Below are 27,734 nucleotides of genomic sequence, written 5' to 3' on the forward strand. Positions count from 1 at the left end.
CTTTTAGAAAACATAACCGCCCATCGATGCAAATGAATACACAATTATCAATACACCGTCCTCTATATGTGGGATCTCTCCATACCTATGCATTTCCCTTTTCCACTTTAACATTGTGCATCACCACATGTACGCTCACATATTCACATTTCCTTTGCTATATACACATAGCTAGATATATTGCCATTTTTCCTAAATCTACTAAAAAACACCACGAAAAAAAAAAACCTCCACATATTCATATCCATGCATGCATATATACATTGCTTGCTATTTCTATTTAGCTCTCCTTTGCTGTCCTTGTAGTATCTGGACCTAGAAATACAACTAACCCCACATGCAATCATGTCCATTAATGCCAGCGATGACGTCCCATCTCCAATACTTCAGCTTTTGTCTTTTGAAAAATTGATAGATAGTGAAGATGACAATGCTCGGTATAGGCTCGTTTTGTCTGATGGTACGCACATGCAATTGTCAATCCTACCACCAAAGTATAGTGAACTGCTGCTTTTAGACACATTAAAGATAGGTTCTGTGCTATCATTGACAACTTATGCTTGTAGAACTATTTGGAACTTGAGGTAGGCTCTTCAATATGTTCATATACATATTTATTGGCTTTTGAAATGATGCATTGCACATTATGCTGGTTCTTAATCCTCTCCTTTTGCCCATTTCACAGGGTTATAATAATATTCAAGCTTGCTATCAAATTTACAAATTCACCATTGCTCGGAAAACCTAGATACCTGCTTAAAGAGAAAGAACAAGAAATTATCGCTTGCGATCCATCTCCCATAGCTAAATTTTCCCTTAAGTTTGGAATACACGTCCCACCTGCACAACAAGAAACCTTTCATAATATCAGCCCAATAAAAGCTTTGATTCCCTTCCAAAATAAATGGGCAATAAAAGGTTGTGTAATAAACAAGGGGAAAATGCATCAGTATAATACACCAAAATCCTCTGGGAAACTGTTTAACTTTGACATGATAGATGTTGAAGGTACTGAAATTAGAATAACGTGTTTTGGTGATATAGCTGAGATGCATTATCATAGGGTTGAACTAGGAGCATATTATTATCTGTCGAAAGGTTCCATTAAGGAAGCCAACACAAAATGGAATAAAGTTAACAGTCATCTTGAGATTACTTTGGACCATAATTCAACATTAAAGCATTGTGATCCACCTATTCATGGTGAAGGTAATGCTTCTCGATTCACACCAATCAATGAACTTACAAACTGCAACAACAACACTTTAGTCGATGTCATTGTTGTTGTCGTTGATGTTAAAGACACTACAGTAATATCTAGAAAAGATGGAAGCAAAGTGAAAAAAAGGGTTGTCAAAATAAATGATATGTCGACTTTTACTATTGATGTTAATTTATGGGGGGTGGCCTGGGAACAATTAGGTGAAGATCTCAAGAATATGCATGTGGCTCAAACAGTTGTTGTCTTTGAGGTCACTAATGCTCGTGTTGGCTATTTCAATGGAAAGGTGATCAACACAACCACAACAACCACTCTGAAAATAAATCCTTCTACACTAGAGGCAGATGCACTTATCTCAAGAGGGAACATTCCAGCTAACCTTTTGCCACTCTCTTGTATTGTTGGTCAACTAAACTCCCAATATAGCAGGATGACAATCGCATCTATCTTGGAACAAATGACTGTCCTCTCTCAAACAGTTGAAACCACTATTAGAGCTATTGTTAGAATCATAAAAACTAATTCCTTTTGCTATCCAGCCTACCCTTTGCAATTTAACAACAAAGAGTGTAAAAAAAAATGCATCCAACAAAATGACAATGTATGGTTCTGTTATAGATGCCAAACTCAACTGCCAGAATGCAATTACAAATACTTATTGCAGATCGTGCTTCAAGACCATACAGGCTCTCTTTGGGGTACTGCCTTTGATTAAGTTGGCACAAATTTGCTAGGCATGTCAGCCAAAGAACTTTACATGTTGCAGTATGATTTGGCTGCAAACAGAACTCCTCAATCTATTACCAAGAATGTCCTCTTATCCACCTTTGTTTTCACTCTCTCTGTTACAACAGAGAACTACAACTCGCAGAATAGACTGAAAACGGCAATCACCAAAGCAATGCCTATTGATTTTCAAGGTGAATGTGCTCTTTTGCTTGCAGACATTGCTCGGATGAGTGCAGCTGCAGAATTCCATACCGATTAGTTTGGACCCTTTTCATATGGCTTCGAGTATTTGATGTTTAGATACCCACGCACTACTTTTCCCCAGCTTAGGAAAACAATACAATATTATCAAAGGTTGACTATATAAGCATTGTCGAAACTCATGTGCTCTTGGCTATGGCAAACTTTACGATTTTGTATTTCCTTATGTGCTGCTCCAATGCTTGTTTCTAATTTTGATTGACTATATATTAACACACTTTTGCTTGCTTCTGCCTATCTCATCCCTTTGGTGTTATGTTCCTTTCTGTCCTTATGTTCTGATTTAGCTTCTATGTTTTTCAAATATTATTGATTGATACATTAATATTTATGATATGTTGCAAAAAAAACAGACTATATGTTATCACCCATTTCCACTCTAAAGACATATATATACTTGTTGTGTCCCTGCTTGCAAAGTCTCGAACATGTTCAACTATACTTAATTTTGTTTATAGTAATTTATACCAGATTCTGTATATATACCAGATGGCTTTACCTATCACAAAATGAACCACTATAATAACATCTCATCCTTTAAACCATCATAACAATATACATCAATCTCTACACCTACATCAACCCTTTCACTTTTTGGTGTTTGCAAACACATATGCTACTATATACACTTCTATGGTATTCATTCACTGCCCTCACATAACAAAACAACCAACTACAATTTTTGCCTTTGCCTACACAAAAAATTCTTCCAAATGCAAACTTCTTTGCTGCCCTGCCTCTTTACATTTTCTATATGCCACTTTAACGTAAAAAACCCTCATAGCTTCACACCAATGCAATAATTTGTACATACATGTACATGTGTTTGTGATTATGTATGCTTGTGTGTATATATTTATATTCTTCTGCGTATTTATATTTGTGTGTGTGTGTGTGCACATATGTAAATAGCTATACCCATATATGTCTGCATGTCTGTATGTGTCTTTGTATGTTTGTACATGTGTAGTTATATACATACATGCTTACATGCATACAAACATACATACAGACATGCACACTCACACTCAAACACCCACACACACACATATACATACACAGATACAATCATACATAGAGGCATAATGACATACACACATACATACATACATACATACACACACACATATATGTATACACACACACATACACACACACACATGCACATATATATATGTATGTGTATATATATATATATATATACACACATAAATATATACATACATATATATACACACATTCACAGCCTGCTGAAAGTTGTTCTTCATCCTTGGGCATTCTCGCTGTAACGCATTCACAAACTGACAAAAAGGTAATCCTTCGCCGTTGGGATTTTGCCTACCATACACAATTCCTTTCTGTTCAATCCAATTGTAAATCATGCATGCATACATACATTCATTTATACATTCAAACATACATACATATATATATGTTTATTTACATGTATATATCTATGTATGTCTATGGGTGTATGAGTTACGTATGCACCCCAACATTTTCTCCAACCAATGGTGGAGGGTGGAGAATCATTAGCAGGGAATTGGGGTTCTACCATTTGGAGCCTATTTGAGCACATCAAACACACACACACACAGAGACATATATACACACACACACACACACACATACAAGCACATACACACACACACACATATACACATACATGTGTACATATATATATATATATACACATACACATATATATATATATATATATATATATATATATATATATATATATATATATATATATATATATATATATATATATATATATATATATATATATATATATATATATATATATATATGATTGCACAATCACACCCCACCAAAGGTGATTCTTTAGCATTGTGTATTTTGCCAACATGCACAATTTCCTTCTATCTAAACCAACTGTGAATCAAACATACATACATACATTTATATATGCATTTAGACACACATACATAAATATATTTATATATATGTGTATATGTCTGTATTTCTGTATGTGTATGTGTCTGTGTATGAAATCCAAATTATGCTCTGCTTGGAGGTGGAGGGTGGAGAACCATTGGCAAGGAATTGGGGTTCTACTGTCCGGGGCCTATTTAAGCACACAAAACAAAACACACACACACACATGCATGCACTCACACACACACACACACACACACACACACACACATGCATGCACTCACACACACACACACACACACACACACACACCACCAAAGGTGATTCTTCAACATTTTCCATTTTGCCAACATGCCCAACTCCCTTCTATTCAATTCAATTCTAAATCAAAGATACATACATACACTCATTTATACATTCAAACGTACATGCATATATATGTTTGTATGCATATATATGTGTGTATCTCTATATGTGTATGTGTGTGTGTATGCAATCGAGCATTTGCTTCAAACGATGGTGTAGGGTGGAGAACCATTGGCAGAGAATTAGGGTTCTACCATTTGAAGCTTGTTTAAGCACACACATATTGTCCATTGTACATCTCATACTATGTTCAATAGACCTGTTACTATTTAAGCACACAAAACAAAACACACGCACACATGCACACACACACACACACATATCTCTGTGTGTCTAACACTCACACACCACCAAAGGTGATTCTTCAACATTGTGCATTTTGCCGACATGCCCAACTCCCTTCTATTCAATTCAATTCTAAATCAAAGATACATACATACACTCATTTATACATTCAAACATACATGCATATATATGTTTGTATGCATATATATATATGTGTGTATCTCTGTATGTGTGTGTGTGTGTGTATGCAATCAAGCATTTGCTTCAAATGGTGGTGGAGGGTGGAGAACCATTGGCAGGGAATTGGGGTTTTGCCATTTGGAGCTTGTTTAAGCACACACATATCATCCACTGTACATCTCATGCTATGTTCAATAGACCTGTTATTTCCCTTGTTTCTCGATGCATGGTCAAAATAGGCACTTTTTGATTCACCCCGACTCCACCAATATGTAAAAAAACCTGCCATCTTGATATATACTGCTTGAAATATATACAGATAGCCATTGTTACAATGTGCCATAGAACCCCATATCCATTTCCATGTCTGCATTATTTCATACACATACAAATACCTATATGTACATACAAATATACCTTCCTTCCATACTATCTGCTGCTTTATACGTATGTGTACGGATCTGATATTCTCATTCTTAAATCACCATTAAAAATCTAATATACTCTGCCCATTCAAAATGTATGTGATAATAATGCAGGCCGCTAAAGAAAAATTCAATCTAAAGAAAGCTAAAAGAAGTCAACAAAATCATTGTTACTACTCAAAACACAAGGAGGATATTTCAAAAAGACGTCGGCTAGCCTGCCTCAACTATCAAAATCTCATCCCTTTGCAAGCCTCATCTGCAACCAATGCAATAAACACACCGCCAATAGTTCTACTAGATGGAAAAATTTTCATATACACAATGTCATACCCAGTGCTGCTTCAGCCACATTCCAACAAACTTCCTTGCATTCCACAAAAATCAATAAAACAACTCCACCACAAGAAAGCCACTCTATCTACTAGCATACAATATTGCAGAATACAAATCCACAACAATCTACAATAAATTGTTTCTCTTCTGTAGAATACATTCAAGCATTAAAGACCTTTCATACTCACATTGATTCATTGTCGACACTTCAAACATGTAGTATATGTAAAGAAAGATATATTGGGATGCTTGTTCGCAAATGTCACCCAACAATTGTCTACTCCAGATGCTTTTCTGAAAGAGGCATTCATCGTTTCTCTTCAACAAATAACTTAGACCCAGGTGAACAACCCCTTGTCTTAAAGAAGCTTACCCAAGTAGAGGAGATGCTTATTGCTCGCGTATCTCTTGTTTTGCAAGTCACTCACGCAAGAGGCAGCCAATACAAATACTTTGGTCACACGATAAGTTTCCCTCAAGACATCTCTGAAATTGCAAAGAAATTGCCCCGACAATTGTAGGATTTGGAAGTCCTCATAATCCAAAGAACCAATATACAAGGAAATAAATATGACTGCTATGTCAATAAATTCCATGTTATGGATGCATTGACATTTAAAATCCAACATGACCAATACTACAAGGACGTTATCATTGATTTTGATGCTTTGAACTTGCTTCCTGATGTTACAATAGATGTTTCAGCTATGTTGAATATGTTGCAAGGCATTGACAATGAAGTAGTTGTTCCTCCAACAACAGATTATTCCGACCCTGCAGATCCATTTGCCACAAACATTTCATCATCCTTCATCCCAATAATGCCCGGTACAACTCATGAGTTGGAGGCCATTAAAGACACATTGCAACTACATACTGCTGAAAAGAATTTTTTGCCTTGGCCTCAAATAAGCTCCTCCCCGATAAATGAATATAACATTGAAGGTTTGTTGCCTATGGCTTTTGCAGCACTCTTTCCAACTGGTATTGCCCTCCCACTCCAGCCATGTACCAAACATGTTCATTTACATGAATGTGCACTCCACTTGATAAGATACTTCGACCAAAGTTTTGGTCAGCATGTCAGGTTCTGCTATTTCATTTATAATCTCATTATGTGCCACCATTCACATCAATCTGCAGCTGTCTTTATTAGAACTAATATAGAAGAGGCCTTCCCAAGCAATTTACAGGCATTGCATGACTGTTTGCAGAGCATGCCAGATGACCAGTTGCCGAAACAACTCCTCTGCTTTGGCACAACTCTAAGAGGCACTAGATCATATTGGAATAAATCTAGAAAGGAGCTCACAACTATGATCTCCCAATTGGGTACCCCAACCCTTTTTTTCAGATTGAGCTCGGTTGATACTAAATGGCCTGACTTGCATACCATATTCAATGACGATAAAGACAAAGAAATAGAAACCACAAGAAAACAACTAGTGGAGAATGTAATTCGCAATCCACACATAATAGCCTTGTACTTGCACAACACGTTTACAATATTTCATGAAGAAATTATTCAAAAATTATTCAAAGCAAAAGACCTTTGGTATAGATATGAATGGCAACATCGTGACTTAGCACATATTCATGGATTTCCATGGCTTCTTGGTGCACCAAACATGGACATCATTGAGTGGAAAAATGACAATGAAGTCCATATGGATAAAACATTCTTTGACACGTACGTTTCTGCTTGGAACCCTCATACCAAAGCTGACCAAAATAATACAGTTTCCTACACTACAATAGATGAGTCATGCTTGGCTGATATTGCAAAGATATTCTCAATGTCCCCGACAATCGATTATGAAGCATTGGTAAATACTTTGGAGAGACACACAAAATGCACACAAAATACATGTCTCAGGAAAAAAGGCCATTTATTGCAATGTCGTTACAGATCTCCATGGCCTGAACAACAAACATCTACATTAACAATTGATAGTGACAATAAACCATGTTATGCACCTGCAAGGAATGATGACCACTTGAATATTCATAGCCCTTGCATGCTTTCAATATGGCGGGCTAACATTGATTGCCAACCTATTACTTCAAGAAAAACCATCTTACAATACATTTCAAAGTATGCTTCAAAATCTGAAAAGAAATCAGAATCTTATATTGAAATGCTAAAAACTATTGTAAATGCAACTACTTCTGAAGATATTGTCTTATCAACATACCAAAAATTTATGATAGGGATAATAGCAGACCATGATATCAGCGCACAAGAGACTTGTCATATGTTGCAGAAATTGCCACTCATTACCTGTAGCCGACAATTTATATCTCATAATATTAGTAGGAAGGCACTACATCGTATCACAAAATCAAATCATGAAACAAACCTATCAACAAGTTATATCCATGCTTACATGCAATTCCCTTCTCAATTGAATATAACAACTCTCTTGCAATTTGCACAGGAGTTTTCATATATGCCACAGCGAAAAAAAACAAAATGGCTACTTCGAGAGAAAAAAGCAATAGTAAATGTATATCCGAACTTCACTGCCCCCCCCCCCCCCCCCCACCCATTGAAGACAGTGATGAATTTGAGATTTTTTGTTGGTCTGAACTCTTGCTGTACAAACCATTCTGTGACATACCATCAAATATAGGCACTTCCAAAGATCAGGTTATACACAATTGGAAACTCTTCAATTCTGCTGGCTATGTTCAGTTAAGTGGTTGCAACATCCTATTGGCTCCACCACCTCAAGATACAGATGATAGTGACACTAATGATTCTCAACATGAAGAACACTCAAATCTATTTGAATGGGAATTCCTATCTCAGATGGGTCCAACAAATAAATTTACCATAGATGAACTACAACTGTTAGGGCGGCGTGACTATGATTTGAGCTACTCCTGGCCCACGGATATTCCAAATCAACAATTACAGTCTACTACTGTCTAATTCATATTTGCAGCAAAATTACAATTTCAACCTCCTTCAAACCAAGCCTTGCCCATAATCAATGACAAAACCCATCTCTCATCTGAGCAAAACCTTGCACTTCACATAATTATACATCACCAATCTCAACAAACTGCAGCCCAACCTCTCTGAATTATTATTCAAGGAACAACAGGAACAAGCAAATCATTCTTGATAGATTGCATCAAACAATAGTTGAATATCTCTGAAACCAATAAGACAAACACATTATTAGTTCTTGCACCTATAGGTGTTGTTGCTTATAATATTCAAGGAACAACTATTCATGCCGACCTACAAATTCCTATAAAAGAAATGCATCCTTTGATAGGGCAAGCATTGTTTACCTTCCAAGAGAATTTTAGGCATCTTAAATATCTTCTAATAGATGAAATGAGCTTCTTGGGTCCTAAATTGCTATTGAAGATTGACAGTTGCCTCCGCCAAGCATTCCCTGATAAACAATATGAACCCTTTGGTGGACTCTCCATAATCCTTGTAGGTGACCTTGGTCAGCTCTTGCCTGTGATGGACAAACCAGCTTATGCTTCGCACTCTACAGCTCTTAACTTGTGGCGATCATTTACAACAGTTGTGACATTGCATACAATTTTCTGCCAACAAGGTACCTCTGTTAAACAACAACAATTTAGAAGCATGCTCCAAAACATAAGAGATGCCTAGCCTAACAAGCATGATTGGCAAATGTTAATGAACCAAACAAATACAAATTTCACCCTTTTGCAGCAAAAAGAATTCAACTCATCAATCCATTTGTTTGCAACAAATAGCTCGACAATGCTGCACAACAAAAAAATGTTGAAGGCATTAAATTTGCCCATTGCTCTCAATATTGCACATATTGCACAACAAACTAATACTGAATATGATAACAATAAACAGTTACCATTGGAGCTGCTATTATGTGAAAATCAGCAAGTGATGTTGCTAGCTAACTTATGGATTGAAGTTGGCCTTGTGAATGGTTCCATTGGCCTTGTTAAAAACATTATCTATGAACCAAATACCAAACCACCAAACTTGCCAAAGTTTGTTATTGTCCGCTTTCAGAATTATAAAGGCCCTCCATGGGATCCATTACATCCAAATGACATACCCATTGCTCCCATTGCCCGAGGCAGGTGTACACAAATTCCATTGACAACCGCTTGGGCAATAACTATTCACAAATCTCAAGGCCTTACATTAGATAAAGCTACAATAGACATAGGCGACACTGAAAAGCAAGGCCTGACATTTACAACTATCTCGAGGGTCAAATCAATTGATGGAATACACATTCATCCACCTTTCTCATTTGAAAGGTATGCAAAAATGCAGAAAAGTGCTTTTACCACCATAAGAAAGAAGGAAGAAAATCGCTTACAACAACTCTCAGCCCTCACAAGTACATCGCTAGATTGCAATCTACAGCTATGAAATGCTTGCAGCCATGCTTTGGCCTTCGTACCTTCACCAACCAAATGGTTGATATTCAACAACAACCATTCTATCTTCTCCACTTCTATTACACAGGTACACAAATTCCAAAATTAATATATCGCAATTCCCACTTTAAATTTTTCCCATTTCTTAGTATGCTATTTACATTGAAATATCATTTCACATACTAACATATTCATCATTTTTGCAATTCCCCTGGCTCTGCAGGTTGCTTTCCACATATACACATTTCAATTCTTTATGGCCACAAAATAAATAGTTTTTCCATCAGATGCTTCACATTCACCACAAACCATTCTGCATTCTCTAGTGCTATTACACAAGTGCCCATGTCGCACCTCCAATGTAAGTTCTCCAAACTTTGTCAAACTAGATAACTAAAATATAATTTATTTACCAGATTTCCTCGTGCACAACCCCTAACTCTGTCAATCTTTTAATTCTTGTGTGTTCTTTCCAGATTTCCAAACGCCATACAAGTTACGGACACAACAAAAATTCAAAACCCAGTTTCACTTCTCGCAATTCTCTTAAAATAGCATTCTCTAGCTCCTCACACATCATTGATATTAAAAAAAATTAATACATATTGATAGTATTTACCATATTGATTACATTTCCACTTAAGTGGCTTCTCATCTCTTTATTAATTCTATTGCAGATTACAGATGCAGACCTCCCACCATCCAAACTTTACCCATCATGCAATTGGAATCGCTATATTCTACATGTTAGAGTATTCCGGTATTTACTTGATTAATTAAACATTATTTGTTTAATTATTTAAGTTCCCTTTATCTCTTTTACACTTAAGCTAACTTTAGGTGCATATAATTAATTATTTTAATTAATTATTATGTGCAAACCTAGTTTTTCTCTTTTAGGGTTTCTTGACCTATTAAAGGTTGAGTTCTTTCTTTTCATTGTATGAAGAAGGATTATTATTGACAATACATTTTTGGAGAATATTGTGCTTTCTCTTTTTGAGCATATTTTTCCTATGTTTTTGTTCCTTCTGTGATTTGCTTCCTTGCTTCTCCTTGTAATAGGTTTCTCAGCTTGCAGAGATTATTTGGGCTCCTATGGTGTTGTATTTTCTCAACTCCTATATGGTATCAGAGCTTCAGATCTGCAGCTATTTTTTCTTGTTTTGAGAATTTTTGCTTTGGAAGTAGATCTGGGGTTTTAGGGTTTTTTTATGTACCTAGGGTTTGAACTTTTTTTATTGAACACTTTGGGCCTAAACAGACATCACCATCGTGCTTAGAAAGCCCGAAAACCCCTATGGTCATATAAAATTTGACCTATTTTGGTTCCTGAGCCTCTGGGAGTATGTTTTCTCCAGATCCAGATCGTACGGCCCTAGCATGCAGTTTGAGAAAAATTCAAAAAAAAAAAATTTACCTTTTTATGGCATGCAGGCCGGATTTTGATTATTTAAAAAAAAAAAATCATCAAAAAAAACAAAAAGGCGATTAGGTTTTTCTTTTTTAAAATTTTGGAAAGATTTTTGGGGGTTCCCACGGTATGCAGGGTACCGTGAGGCCCCTGCAGGTGTCTATATGGATCCTTGTTGTTGCCCCTACCTCGGGCCCTGTGTTGTCATCCTTCGACTCTTTTCGGCCCCCATGGCTCCCTGCTGGCCCTCAGCCTTCGGCTTCCTCGGCCCTCGCGGCTCCCTGTCGGCTCCCTGGCCCTGTCGGTCGTCGCTCCGCCGCAGTGCTCCGCTCGCCGCCCGCCGCCGTGCTCCACTCGCCACCCGCCGCAGTGCTCTGCTCCCCGGCTACCACCTGCAGCCCTCACTACCTGACCCCCCATCGCTGCCTGGCCTCCTTGCCGCCTAGCAGCTCCCGCCGTCGTCAGAACCCTCTGCACCTTCGGCCCACCGCCCCAACGGCCCCCACTCCGCCCAAACGTGCTGCTGCTGCACCACCCAATGGCTCTGCTCTGTACGAGAGCACCACTCTACTTGAGCTCACCACCGGAGCTCCTCCCAGCCACCGGCCCACCACCAGGCCACCATCAGAGCGCCACCCACTGGCCACTAGAGCACCGCCCAACCACCAAACCTCCTTTTTTGGCCTCTTTCAGGGGAAGTTTGGTTTTTTGGTTCTATCTTGGGCATACGGAGTCATTTTTTTAAAAATGAATAGGCTTCAGAAAGATGGTTCCGAGCTGGACCTTATGGTGTTGGTAATTTTTTCCAATTTTGTTGTTTGACTATGTTTTTTTCCAGTCAAAGTGAGGTTTTGTTTTTGCACTCTAGGAGCCATAGAATGAACATCCGACCTTCATTTTTTGAAAACTTTATATTTTTAGAAAGCGTGTGCTATGTACTTTCCAGCCATCTAAGTTTTATTTCCAGATTCTTTTCCATGCATATTTTATTCAGTTTTTTTTCTTTTTAGCACTCTGGTGGATATCGTGGTTGTTTCAGGTCCTGGGATCTCTTCTCTGAGTAGGATGTCTCTATTTTGGTTCACGTTTCTATTTCCAACCTTCTTATCATTGTAGCTTGTATTTATGCAAACACACTAAGATAAAGTGCAACCATGCATTGTTTACTTGGAATCTTGCATATCTTGTGCCTTATTGTACATGCACTACTTATAAAGTGCCATGAGGGGGTTGATGTTTGCCTTGTTTGCCATCTTCCTTTGTGAAATGAGTGCTCTTTCCACAACATTCACCTCATGATGTGTGTCAAGTGAGTGTTCCTTCCACGACACTATGTACTTTTCTCAACACCTTTGATGTCCTTTTTCAGTGTTCTTGTCCCTCTCCCACTTTCGCATTATGGGGAGGTTTATCTTGTTGGTTCTAATGCTTTCATGGTTCGATTGATCAACTCTTTAGGCTTTGGTTTCTCATGCCATCTGTATCTTCGATTTTAGTGTTTTCCTTGTTTGCCATTTGATTTGAGTAGTGCCATTTGAGGGCACTCATGCAGATTACAGTCTTCTCTACCTGGTCATGTTCTATTTCAGTGGAGGTTCTTTAGATTAGTAGTTATTCTTCGATAGAGTTTGTAGGTTCTTCATGCTTCAGTGGTATTCTTTTTATCTCCTTTTGGAGTAGAGTTTTGTTCCCACATGGTTTTCTCTATTTCTCCAGTTCATAGAGATTTCATTGTATTTGGGTACCTGATCAAGCCTTGTTGTCGGGACCTATCTTTATTGCTTTCAGTAGCTGTTCTAGGTTTTAGCTTCTCCCTAAGTCTAGCTTAAAGGGGGGGGGTGTTAGAGTATTCGGGTATTTACTTGATTAATTAAACATTATTTGTTTAATTATTTAAGTTCCCTTTATCTCTTTTACACTTAAGCTAACTTTAGGTGCATATAATTAATTATTTTAATTAATTATTATGTCCAAACCTAGGTTTTCCCTTTTAGGGTTCTTGACCTATTAAAGGTTGAGTTCTTTCTTTTCATTGCATGAAGAAGGATTATTATTGACAATACATTTTTGGAGAATATTGTGCTCTCTCTTTTTGAGCATATTTTTCTTGTGTTTTTGTTCCTTCTATGATTTGCTTCCTTGTTTCTCCTTGTAATAGGTTTTTTAGCTTGCAGAGATTATTTGGGCTCCTGTGGTGTTGTATTTTCTCAACTCCTATACTATACTGCTTTGATATGGCACTATGACCTCCCGCAATGTCTACCCCCTCCAAACAGGTAATTCATACTCACAATTTAACATCTTAAGCTTGTTTTCTTTCCAAACAAGCATGTCACTAAACAACTATACTATCTGCTCGCTAATTGCATTCCATCAGATTACTAACTACTGGTTTTAGTTTCTAGATTACCATTTCATTCAGATCATCAGAACATACACTGTACTTTGCCCTTTTACGTTCAGCTTTTAGTATGAGGTTTTGTTTGCCGGCAAAGTGTCACCCACCTAGAAAAAAGTTTTCCCAATTACATTTTCCATCAACAAATAACTTTAAGCCAGTTGGTAACGCGTGCTTCCCGAAATCTATTATTGAATGGCTCTCGAAATTAATTAAACTGTGCTGGATCTTTTAGATTAATAAATAAGTATTTACTGATAAAGGCTTGTATACTTTCCCACCAAAAAGCAGCCATAAGTAGCTGAGACATCGAATTTTGGAGCCCTAAAAATGTTCCTCCATATGTAGGGTGTTCTCATTGTTTTTCAGGAATTGATGCACCACCATGGACACAACACCGCCATGAAGACAAACTGTCACAAACACTCCTACAGATTGTGAGGTATATTTGGGTTTTTGTAGTGCTCTTGCTTCCTCTGTCTTGTATACATCTGAATTGATTTTCCATCAAAATAGATCATTCCTTTCTCAAAAGTTTTATGGCTCCTGCAAGGTGTAGTTGGTAGATTTTGAGCAGCATTTAGACACTCAAGCTATGTTATTTTGTATGATTATGTTTCTCACTTTTCAAAACCCTAATTTTAAATTGCGCAAAACAGTTTAACCAAAAACAGATATCTTCCCTTCTTTGTTCTTCATCTACATGTCTATAGAATTCATTTTTAATTCTAAATGGAATTTTTATAATTAGATTACAGATTTTACATTTGCTGCTGAGTGCCTGAAAGCTACTAGAAAAACCTGCCATGCCCTTTTTAACCTGTCTTCCATAATAAATGTGCTTCTTGCTTATATAGTATCAAATTCATGTCATTTGACTTACAGGTCACGTTTGAAGTGATACTATTATAACAAAATATGCATCTCTGATGGACAACATAACAGTCATGTTGAAACCTCATTATCATCATGTCAATTGCTTTCCCTAATGGCTAGACTATAGTCCATTGAATTAGTTCTTTATTCGATCTTGAGTCTGTACGTTACAGATAAATTGCAAGACTCTTCAGCTACCTTATATATTTACCTTTTTGTTGTGATTTTAATATGTCAAGCTCTGTATATAGTCGTGCTGCCATTTAGATGGTTTATATTAGTGAAATGGACAACTTTTACCTGTTACGGTGAGTATTAACTTCATCATAAAAAAACTGTGAACAATAGTGTTCAAATGATATTTTCAAAGCAATGATTCAGTCAAAAAAATTACTAATTGAATGGATGTTGATATCACGAAACCTATAAAGACTATCTAGCTTTGTCTTCGACAGCTGGTTTACCCAAGTATTAATGAAATTAACTCTCTTGCTGTTCTATCGACTTTAATCAAGACATTTTATCGACAAGCAAAATCTACAATGTGTAGCCTTTGAGGACAACAGCTATGGAGAATTTGTCAACAACATGCAACCAACTACTATGGTGGATGATTTAGATTTTTGCTACTACATATCTAAAACTACTATAGAATCGTCAAAACCTTCTTAAGCTGTTAATGTGCTTTTCAAGGAATTAATTTTGGTAGACTTCTTCCTCTGTTAATTGAGTTTTGATTGTAACAGATGAGATGCTTGTACAAACAAGTTGCTCTTCTTTGTTGCAAGCTACAAACATCATTCCAGCAGGCCTAATTAGGAATCCTCGAGGTACCATAACACCTTGTGCGGGCTATGTAGCTAGGAAAGAAAAATGGCTCAAAGTAGTAGCAACACATCTTTTAGCTCCACACATACATATAACTCAAGGGAGTTTAGATAAGCACAAGAAATTAATCTCTTTTGGGTGTCATTAGGTAAGTCTTCTTCTCACTCCAGTTATACTAGTGCAAGATTATAGACTAAATACTCAACAAAAAATTTGAGTTAACATTGATTAATGAACAATAAAGCCACTCTCAAGGTAAAATTGCATCCAATCATATTTGATGACTTTATTGCATAATCATATATATGTATAATCATATACTTCATGTTCTTTTTTAGTGCATTTCCATTTTTAATGATTTTTCTACTAATTACATATTTTCTATCTTCTTTCAGGTTACCAACGGTCTGATGCACCAATTAACATACCTCGGAATTTCCTTCTCTCGTGTTGCTCAAAAAAATAGGATTAATTTGGACAGTTTCACTCTTTTATTATGAACAATAAAAACTCTTTTACAATTTCACCATGTATGATTGTACACTTCACATTGCATAAAAAAACAACACCATATTAATTTCTTCTATCTCGACTTTATCTTCTTGTATGTTCCAACTCACTTGACTTTATATATATTTCTTTTATCAGCTTCAAATACCACTTACATGGTGTTCATGTTGGCTTTCCTGCTTTTGTCATGTGTTGCAATCTCATCAATATTTTATCTTCCTATGTCGCACATAGCTGTCCTATCGGCTTTCCGTTGCATGCAATTAAAAATGTGCAACTGCTAGTTATTCAGGTGTCATGCGAACATTTCCCCTCTGACAATTGCATTGAAAATGATTAGTGAATCCCCTTATAATTGAATATGAGAGATTGGTAGCTTTTTTGCCATGCACTTTTGCCCCATTATTGGGCCCATCATATAGACATTTTGCGCCCAATGCAATTAGGTTTACTTGCCAAACCCTTGCAACATAGCTGGCTCCCAAGGGACTCAAATTCCCATTTGATGCACCATCAACATTCAGCTTTACCCATCCCTATTCAAGGCATTCCTAAAGGTCTCTCACATAAATAGGAGCACCTGGATCCACACAAGAAGGTCAATTAATAGGCCAAAAATTTTAAGTTATTAGTTAAAGAATAGTTTTCAATAAAATTTTAGTAGAAATTTGATATATTAATAGTAAAATATAAAATTATATTAAATATTACTATAAAAATGTAGGTTTGGATGTTGATTTTTTCTAAATGATTTGCTTTTCTTCTATCTAAATAAATTTTATATTTGATTTTTTTATAAATTAAAACTAATTAGAAAAAAAAATTAATCAACCTTCATATATTTTTATTTTTTGGTTGGCAATAATATTTTTTATTAATATATTATAAAAAGTATCATATATATTGATAACATATATAAACCATAAGAGACTGGTCACACCATCAAAAGACTAGTGGCAACATCCTATCAACTAGAGCCCAAAAAACCAAACTACCCTTAACCACAATACACGGACCATGAATACCAAAACAAAGAAAGAAATAACCCAACCACCCAAATACCCCTTGCCTAATCCCCAATATATCCATAACATACAATGGGTAGAATAAAAAAACTAGACTCCCATATTCAAGAAGGCCTAAAAACTAACACCACCTAAAAATAGAGTTAAAACTTGAAGCCCGAAAATAAAAAGAAGTTACACTACATTTAGAGCTCCCATGTCAATCGCTAAATGCTTCCCTTTCACCACCCTACATGCCTCTGTCCCACCCAATAAGGGATTCTACCCGTCTCTCATCTCAATTGAACCCTATTGGCCATCAAATGAACGAGACCAGTTTGTGAAGCTCTGCAACCATGGGGTCCTCAATCCCTTCACTAACATCAAAACTGGCCCTAGGAATTGCCCATTCGAGGATTAAATTTAGCCCCACCAACCACTCATCATCCACAATTGAGTGCACCAGCCATTGAACATTCTTTGTTGTGTTGCCCAATTCCAAGCCCCATGCCACCACCATCGTGACAATGTCTAAAAACTAACACTAAAATAAGGCCTAAAAACTAACACCACCTAAAAATAGAGTTAAAACTTGAAGCCCGAAAATAAAAAAGAAGTTACACTACATTTAGAGCTCCCATGTCAATCGCTAAATGCTTTCCTTTCACCACCCTACATGCCTCTATCCCACCCAATAAGGGATTCTACCCGTCTCTCATCTCAATTGAACCCTATTGGCCATCGAATGAACGAGACCAGTTTGTGAAGCTCTGCAACCATGGGGTCCTCAATCCCTTCACTAACATCAAAACAGGCCCTAGGAATTGCCCATTCGAGGATTAAATTTATCCCCACCAACCACTCATCATCCACAATCGAGTGCACCAGCCATTGAACATTCTTTGTTGTGTTGCCCAATTCCAAGCCCCATGCCACCACCATCGTGACAATGTCCATATTGGACTGATAGCGATGTTTCGCCTGCAAAAAAACCTCTCCCAATAGAATTTCTATCAACTGAACAAATTCTTCATCACCAAATTTGAATAGTCCTTTCAATCTTTTCACCGATGCTAGGCCAAAAAATATCCCCTGAGGCCGAGAAGTGATGAGAGGGAAATTTGCCTCCATATTCTCTACCACACTATAGAAACCAAAATTGAAAAGCAAAAAATTGGTAAGGAAGGACACTACTCTTCACAATTTATTGCCACCTCGACTCCTCTCGTACCATCAAACCATTACTCCTATCCTCTAATAAAGGATACCATCATATCAACACAAGCCAAGGATGTTAGATATCAAGAGTGAGGGTAGGAAAATTATCAACTCTCATCTCTCCCACATCATGAAAATAATGCCCATTTTGATAGGGAATCAGCCTCCTGATTTCTCATATGTCTAATTTGACTAATTTGGAAATTTTGAATGGTTTCCAATTCATTTTGAATGGCAAAAATTTACTTCTTCAAATTCCATGCTTGAATCTCCCCTACTATGGTTGCATTAATAATAATTAACAAATCACCTTTAAGTACAGATTTGGAAGATCGAGTTTTTTCTAAAATTTAACCACATGAAGAGCTACCAAGGCTTTAGCCATACTGTTTGTTCCATCATCAATCATCTATGCCCCAATAGCAAGGATATTCATTGTCCAATCATGCACCACAAATCCAATACCTAACGGGCCCAAATTGCCCTTCGATGCCCCGTCAAATTTGATTTTAAACCATCCCTGCTCCGACTTGTTCCAAATCTCTTCTGAGGGCCTAATCATGTCTAGATTAGCCCAGCTCAACCCATGCATGGGTCTAATTTTAATACCAAGCCACATCGTTTGTATCAAATTAGCTTCAAAATAATATATAACATTAGGCTTTAACCATTAAGATGCAGTTGGCCTCACTGTTTCTTCAATTAGATGATTGATTCAAAACAATAACCTCTCCATTATTTATTTTTTGTCTTGAAAATTTTGTCTATTCCTCTCCTTCCATATCTCCCAAATAACCTCCAATGGGAAAATTTCCCAAATGCAAGAAAGAAATGATTTTTTCATACCCCTCAGCCAACCAATGAACAATTGCTTTAGAGTTTCTAGAAGGGGACCTTGCCACTCCAACTTTTGGATAATCATTGTCCAACTTAAAAGTCACCTCACAATGAAGCAAAAGATGGTCCACACTTTCTTCATTGTTTTCACACATCACATAAATAGAAGGTCCCAAAAAGCCTAATCTTTTTCTCCTTTCGCCTATTAAAATTCTCCCTTTAATAGCCAGCCAAACAAAAATCTAATCCTTTGGTAGGCAATCCTTCCCCCAACATAACTGAGAAGGCCAAAACTCTTCTCCATCTCTTTTGTCAAAAAGTTTGTACCCATTTTTTTACAAATAAGCTCCATTAGAAGCTCCACACCATGCCACCCTATCCTCCTCATCATTCAAGAGAATCTTTGTAGTACCCCTCCTCGATCAACCTCTTTTTGTATATTTTGATTTACTTTTGTGGTTGTTCAGTGGAACATTATTGTATATTGATTTAGATGTTATGCGATATTATTTCATACTCTATCTGGATCTGTGGTGTATGATTTTATGCAGTACCTCAATGCTTTGATTTATGTTATTTTATGGATCATTATCATGGACTGACACTTTTACCTTCCATTGCGATGTGTTATTTATATGTTGCATGTTTGCAAGTGTATTGGGATGCAAGAGGATGGTTTTCCTTCACTCACTTTGGCGAGACAGGGAATATCACGATTATCCTTCATCGATGTGTGTGTCATGTCTGTATATATATATATATATATATATATATATATATATATATATATATATATATATATATATATATATATATATATATATATATATTGGTCTATATGTACATATGGATTCTTGTGGTGCAGGACATTGCAGGTACTAGTACCGGGTAGGTACGGGGTATTGACTCCACCTGGTTTCACAGATCTGAGCATGCCTTATATATCCAATGGGAGTGGAGGAGATAGTTGTTGTACCCTAGCTTGACCCACAGTTACACTCGTGTGAGTGTTGTCAGTCGGTTGTCTTGTCCCATCTGGCTAGTATGCGAGTCATGATGCCTTGGTTTGGTCATTTGAGAGTCTTCATTTGGTCATTCTTGGTTTTGCATGTTTTCATTAATTTAAATGGTTATTTAATTTAAATGGACGATGCTTTCTTATGTTGGCATAATTAGTTGATTATTATGCTTTGTGATTATTGATTTAATTAACTAATGAATTGCTAGACTAAATGGTTAAATGGCTTATTTATTTTGTATGGTGCATTGGTATATTTTGGAAGGAAATAAATAATTGCCTAGCCATTTAAATGTTAAATGATTATATTGAAAGAAAGTATTTTTGGTTATAGAAATTAATAAAAACTTTCCTTTTTACTTTTTCATTTGAATTTTTCATTTTAATTGTTGGAAAAGAATTATTTTTGAAAAAGGAGTAAATCTGATTGGTTGGAATAACTTTTTAACCTAGAAAGTTTAGGTTAAAAGAGAATTTTCATGCTATTCCTAAGATTCATGGGAGGAAGGAAGAGAGGGATATTTGGAGAGAAATTCTGGAAAACTTCCTGGAGGAACTGGAAATTCGACCTGGTTTGCAAGACTGGAAATTCTTCATCTCTTTGCTTGCTATTGCTTCAAGGTTGGAGGTTCTCTTCTTGTTTTGAATTTGTTATTTGAAATTTTGAGTTTGCTTCTTATGGGTGGAAATTTATGCAATCTCCTTGTAGATGCTTGTGGAATGATTGGAATGGAAGAAAGAGTGTTTATTATTGTTGGTTTTGTGAAATCTATAGTGTATGGTTGCATTTAGGAAGGAAATGGTTCATTTCTCTATTTGTTGTGTGTTTGATCTTGAAAATCAATTTCTTGTTTTACCTCTTCTATTTGGAAAGAATGAACTAGGTCTAGCTTGTTGTGTGCTTCCTAGTATCTTGTTATCCAAGATTTGGGGTTTTCGTGGGATTTTATTTCAACTTTTGCCTTATCGGTAAATTTCCATTTGAAAAATGGATTTGGCACTGTGTTTGTGTGTGCCCGTGAAATGTTCCAGAAATGAATCATTTTCCTGTTTAAATGATTGGGTGGAGTGTTGATTTTAATGCCTTGGGAGGAATGCATTTTTATTTGTTTTGTTACCTTACCTTACCTCACCCCCTGGCAAGCTAGTCCCACCATGCAGGTCAGTAGTCTCTGCTGCCCGCAGGTAGCAGTACTACCAGTCAGTATCTACTGCTATCGATGGTAGCAACGCTACCGGTCGGTAGTGCCTGCTACCGGTCGGCAATAGTACTATCAACAGGTAGTGCTTGTGGCCCTGGCAGTGGCACTGTTGCGGGTTGGTTTCACTCCCGCGTCAACATGTACTTTACCGGTTCAAACCGGTTAGTGCTATAAAGTTAATTTTTAATAAATTATATATATTTTAGAGTGGTTTTTGGTGTTAAATGAAATATATTTTAGAATGGATTTTGTGTTGAATAAAAATAAAAGGTGATTTTCATGTGATTTTTATTATGTGGTTAATAAATTTATCAATGGAAATCAAGACATGAATTAAGAATTCAAATTGGTTACTTTGGGTGTATTCTAGAAACAGATTAAAATGCCTATTTGGAATTCATGTTTTTATTCGGTTGAATGTTTAATGTGGATTTCATTTCTGATGGATTATTGATTTGGAAATTGAATAATGTGACTGCTAGAAAGAGTGTTTTATTAAATTTTCAATCAATGATGTTGCAAGTGTTTATGATGCTGTATTTTTCTCAAAGATTGTCTGAGAGCGGACTTAGTGAAAATAGATGTCCTTGCAAGTGTTTAATGTGTTATTTCCGGTCTGTGGTTTAGTCGTCTTGTGGTGGCGTATTTGGTACCTTTGACCAATTGATATATGTTGGCTTCATTGTCATAACCATGTAGTGTCATTGCCTTATGGTTAGCCTAGAGTCAGTATGTCCTTGTTGACCACTTGTTTCTGATAGTGGTGGTTATGGTTGTCTACTTCGCCATAGGGTCCTCGGGGAGTGACCTTGTTTGTTTAGTGTCCTTTGAGAGAGTGGCTTTCACTTGGGGGTTTCGCCTAAAGTGGTAGGCATTACGACCCAGCGAAAGTCAGATAATAACTAGTAATCTAATGAATTGATTAAGTGGGTAGTTTCATAACATTAATAAAGATAATTGTACCTCACGCCTAGGTGAGTGCTTAAACTGAGGCTCATCAAGTTGTGAGAAGGCTTGGAATGGAAAACCAACCACCTTGTCTTCATGAAAGGTTGGTAGGGTCTGCATGAGACTTAGTTGGAACTGGAGGTTCGAGAGAGGTTACTAGGACAGTGAGTCGGGACCTATGGAGGTTGTACCATGGTATCCATCTTAAGCTATGCGATGACTCTCTCTCATTTGGTTCACTTGTGTATTTGTGGAGTCATATTGTGTTGTCATGGAGTCATATTGTCTTGTCAACCATGTCATGCTTATGCTTGTTTGAGGGTCCTCAGCTATCTCCTAGCACAGTGGGGTGATTCCATTTTGGGAATGGCATGGTCGGGTGGTAGTGCCACTTCCCATCAGATGTTCGAATTTGTACCTTCATGTAAGGATTGGCTTCGCAAGTGTTCCTATGGTTCGTGGCTCATGCTTCATCTCTTGTTGGAGATTATTGTTATTTGGAGACCTATGTGGTCATTGTAATTTTGATCGTATGTAACCTTGTATTTGGTTGAGATGTATCTTTATATTTATATTGAGAATCCATGTATTGGAAGAGCAATGTAATCCTATGTTGGGATGGTTTTATTAGTTTCCTTTATGATATGTGTTCTTGCTTATTGAAGTGGAATTGTATTGTATCCTTTCTATCTTTCAATGATGTATCTATATTTTGCTTTTGGCTTCTTGTGATCATTGAGTTAATGATGGATTAATTGTATTTGTGGAATTTATCTTATGAAGTTAATTCTTCATTGGTAACCCTTAAGGAATTCTGGTGTAATTCTTCCACTTGTGTTATCATGCATGTTGTGTAAATGCACTAATTATGTTTATACTTAAAAAAAAAAAAATGTTTCTCTCTTGTTGTGGGTTTTTCCTTCGGGGTTCCTACCAAGCCATTACAATCTTCCTAGTGTGGAAGACATCTACCATTTTGTTGTGTTGTTCTGAAGTAAGATCCTCATTCTCTAAATATCTCCAACCCCATTCTTCCCCAAAAGCACCTTGTCTCACTTCCATATAGTCATGAACCCTACTTCCCCATCTTTGACAAAATAAGAGTTTCAAATCAAGTAGATCTCCATTATCATCCGAAGCAAGACATCCTTCCTATGATTCATCGCAAAACTTCTTTGTGCTCCCATCTCTAATTTTCCATGTAATATGGTCAACTATCACCTGTCTACAAGATAAAATGAAGTTCCAAATAGTTGAACCCTTCAAAGGGTTGTGAATTGTGAAAATTCTATGATCAACCCCCGTGTCCAAGTACTTTGCTTTCAAAATTTTTACCCAAAGTTGATTTGGATTATAATAAATTCTCCAAACAAACTTCACACCCATGGATTCATTCATTAACTACCAATCCCTTAAAACTGCACCTCCATCACTCTTAGCTCTGCAAATTTTCTCCCAAGCTAGAAGCGAGATTTTATCCTGATCTTGAGCACAATTCCAAAAACAATTCCTCATCTTTTGTCCAATGATCTTCACAACTTTCTAAGGGATTTTTAAACACATCATAGAAAAAATTGGAATAGATGAAATGATTGATTTTAACATTAAAATTCTACCAACAGAGTAGAACCATTTACTTTTCCATCCATCCATCCTCCACAAACAACTGTCAACTAAGTCTTTCCACATAGTAGATCTGCAAGCTCCCCCAAACAATGTGTTGGTATTTGCATGAAGATTGCATTGATAAACTATTATGTTGTCATTGATGTCAATTGTAACTAGTGATGAAGGTAATAGCATTGTATTGCAATTGGTAGTTGAGCTTGTGAAGGAAACCAGTATTACTATAGAAGCAGTGAGATCAACTGATAACCCTACCTGTTGATATGCCAAACTCTAACCGATGGAGCTTGGTGAATCGGTTGTGTTGATCTATGATCAAATGGTGATCGAAGATTATTATGCCACGTATGCATGATGCACGTGATGAGTTTCAAAGTGGTTTTGGCACATAGAAATAAATGTTTTATCTTGGGAATGAGCAAGTGCATTGCATGAAGAGGAAATCGCGTGATGAATTACAGGATTCGATGAAGTGGTGATCAAGGAGCGGTCGAGGTTGTCTTGTAAAATGTGCAATAATTTCTTTGTAATCCAATGGTCATGTTTGAACTTATTTGTTTTTAATCTCTATGAGATATTAGGTTTGTGATGTGTTATCGACCTATTGTTTTTCTTATAAGGTCGATGCATTGTTTTGTTGTAATGTTGGCAATTTTGGTAAAGTGTTAGTGCGATTGATTGTCGAACTAGAAGGAGTATCTGTAGTATGTTTGAAGGCAGATAGGAGCATGAAAAGGATCTGATCAAGTAGAGTAGTGTTATTACCCTATTAGCAAAAACCCTATTGTTCTCTAACAATTACAACAGTTAAATCCCTTAACCAGGTAAGCTTTAACAGGCTTAGTACTATCTAAATCCTCTAACCAGGTGATCCATTAGCTTGGATTTAAAATCCTCTATTGAGGTTACTCTTAATAGGGTATTTCTTTTAACAAGGTATTGTAGTCAATCCCTTAACCGGGTTGTCCCTAACAGGATCTGTTCCCAACTGGACATTTTTGTAAAGCTTTTAACAAGGCTTGGCTCCTAACAGGGTGAACTTCAAAAGAGTTTAGAATACTTGTGGGTATTCATCCCCACAGTGGTTTTTCCCATTTGGGTTTCCATGTCAAAAATCATTGTGTCAAGTGGTGAATGGTTTTTGTGGTTATGTTTTGATATGGTTAATTTGTTTAACTGGTAAATCCACTTAGATGTGTTAAGATGACCAACAGTAATCTGAAATGTGCTTTTACTAGTGTTAGTAAAGTGGTTTGATTTTTTGGTTAAATGGTTTGAGAGTTTTAGATATGTTATATTGTTATTTTGGTATGCTAATCAACCAGTTAACTTGACAATGCTATTGCAATTTGTAGTTCAATGTTTGAACCAGTTAGTTTAGTGATTGATTTATGAGTTAGGTATTGAGATGGGTGAAAGTTTAGTTGGTTATTCTATCTATTGATTCACCCCTCCCCCCTCTCAGTAGTTGTCAGAATCCATATTGGTTCATCATATCATCAATTGGTATCAGAGCATTTCAAGTCCTCTAGTGTCTAAGCCTAACAACTTGAGGTAAAGATCTAGGAGAACATGATGAAGAAAGAAGGTATGAAGTTCAATAAGGAAAAATATAGAATATGGAGCGATAGGATGAAGATCTATATTGAAATCTTAGGAAGTAAATACTGGGAACATGTTGTTACCCAATATACCTTGCCTAGTGGGATTCTGTCAAATGATCAAAAGAAGGAGCAACAAGAGAATAATCAAGCATTGGAGGCCATTATCAGTTCCTTGTCTGATTCAAACTATGTTGATGTCCATGGTCTAGAGATTTCTTATGATGTGTGGAAGAAACTTGAGGATATCTATAGTGGTGATGAGCATGTGAAGATTGCCAAAGAGGAGAGTCTGAGAGGTAAATTTGATGACATGCGGATGGCTGAAGGTGAGAATATTCAACAACATGGTCAGAGGATCAAGGAGATAGTTAGTGAGATTAAAAGTGTTGGTGGTAAAGTGGAGGATACCATAGTGGTTAGTGTAGACGTATAAAAATGACCATATTCCTAAATGAATATTTTATGTTCATTTCTCTATTTAATTAAATCCAATTTAATTAAATTATCCACATTCTTCTATTTAATTAAGTAAATCACTTAATTAAATTCACTATACCATTTAATGAATAAATCATTTTTATTTAATTAAATTCCTAGCCACTTTTAATTAAATTCAAATTTAATTAAAAAGTTATCCTAAATTGAATAAATCAAATTTATTTAATTACAACCAAATTGAATGAAAATCAAATAATTCAATTAAATCCTATAATCCCCTATCCACTTGCAAAATCCCAAACCCCTTCCTAACCCCTTCTAGAATATTCTAACCAATTCTAATTAACCTAAACCCCCTCTAAACTTTGTCACATCCCTAAGCAAAGGGAGGTCACTTCTCAAATGGTCCAAAGTCTTGGATAACCATTGAAGGTTTTCAACCTTCAACCACCAAAAACCCCAAAGTCTTTGAAAACCATTGAAGGCTTCCAACCTTCAACCACTTAATCCCCAAAGTCTCCAATAACCATTAGTGGTTATTTCAAACCCTCCCACATGGTTAAAACATTTGTTTTGACTCAACCTCTACCCAACCCAAGGGTCTCATCAGGCCATTAATGCTTTGACCATGATTATCTCTTAATTATTTGCACAAAGGTTTATCTTTGGATTAGATCCTAATTCATTGGGTAAACCTAACTTAGACTTGACCCTTAGCCTTTAGATAACCATGAGGTCTTCTCAGGCCTTTAATGCCTCCAACCTCTTCTTTCAACCCAATCCTGTGTGGACATTTGTCATCATTTCATTGGTGCCAATTGTGCACATGGATTCCCAACTTTCAAACTTGGCCCTTGATTAAACCTTTCAATCCTGACCATCCATTGCCCTGTTTGTGCTATAAATAGAGCTCTCATTCCTCTATTTTTAACAATCATCTTTCAAATTTGAAGCATCACACTTATGCTCAAATTCTTTCAAGCTTTCATTTCATATATGCTCATCATTTAGCCTCTCTTTAAATCAGGAAGTAGACTAATATGCATGCTTAGAGTACTTTCTTTATCATTTTAGTTCAATCATAGACTAAATATAGTATGCTAGGATAGTATTCATACTAATCTTGTCATCTTATCATTTAGATTATTGCATTTTAGAATCATACCTAGCTTAACAAAACATCTCATACTAAAATCAATTAAAAATCTCTCTCGTTCTCATATTTGCCATCCCTAAACCATTTTGCTCAGTGATCTGAGAGCAAAACATTGGTTTGAGGGACATTGTGAGATAGAGAACCATGGGACCCTCCTTGGGAAGCTGAGTAACACTGCGTTACTCCATAGCTTGCATCAAGAAGTCCTGTGTGTGTGTGGACTAGTATTTCTCATTATTTTCACGTTTTAAGTTTTATTCGCCCACTTTTCCCACATACAGTTAGTAAGGTGTTGAGAACCCTTCTACCGGTCTACGCTATCCGAGTTACAACCATTTTGGAACTAAAGTCTATTGATAAAACTAAGGTAGCTCTTGACTCCATCATTGGTAAACTTAGTGCATTTGAATTAAATATTTTTCATGGAAGTGTTCAGAAATCAGAGTCTACATTTAGAGCTTTAGTTTCTAATCCACCTATGAGGAAAAGTAGAGAAGCTAGTCATAGTCATGAGTCCAGATCCAGGAGAGAAGTTGATGAGGAAGAC

At 36.5% G+C, this 27,734-nt stretch overlaps 1 long non-coding RNA gene across 1 annotated transcript in view; it reads left to right on the forward strand.

Moving 5' to 3' along the window:
* The window catches only part of LOC131856021 (uncharacterized), a 23,097-nt gene extending 6,959 nt beyond the window's left edge, over positions 1-16,138 (forward strand). Inside the window, exon 3 of the long non-coding RNA XR_009358130.1 lies at positions 16,022-16,138. This is a non-coding gene — a long non-coding RNA (uncharacterized LOC131856021). The remainder of the gene's footprint in view (positions 1-16,021) is intronic.
* Positions 16,139-27,734: the final 11,596 nt, after the last annotated feature.

Source organism: Cryptomeria japonica, chromosome 6 (assembly GCF_030272615.1).
Source record: "Cryptomeria japonica chromosome 6, Sugi_1.0, whole genome shotgun sequence".
In the NCBI taxonomy this organism is placed as follows: domain Eukaryota; kingdom Viridiplantae; phylum Streptophyta; class Pinopsida; order Cupressales; family Cupressaceae; genus Cryptomeria; species Cryptomeria japonica.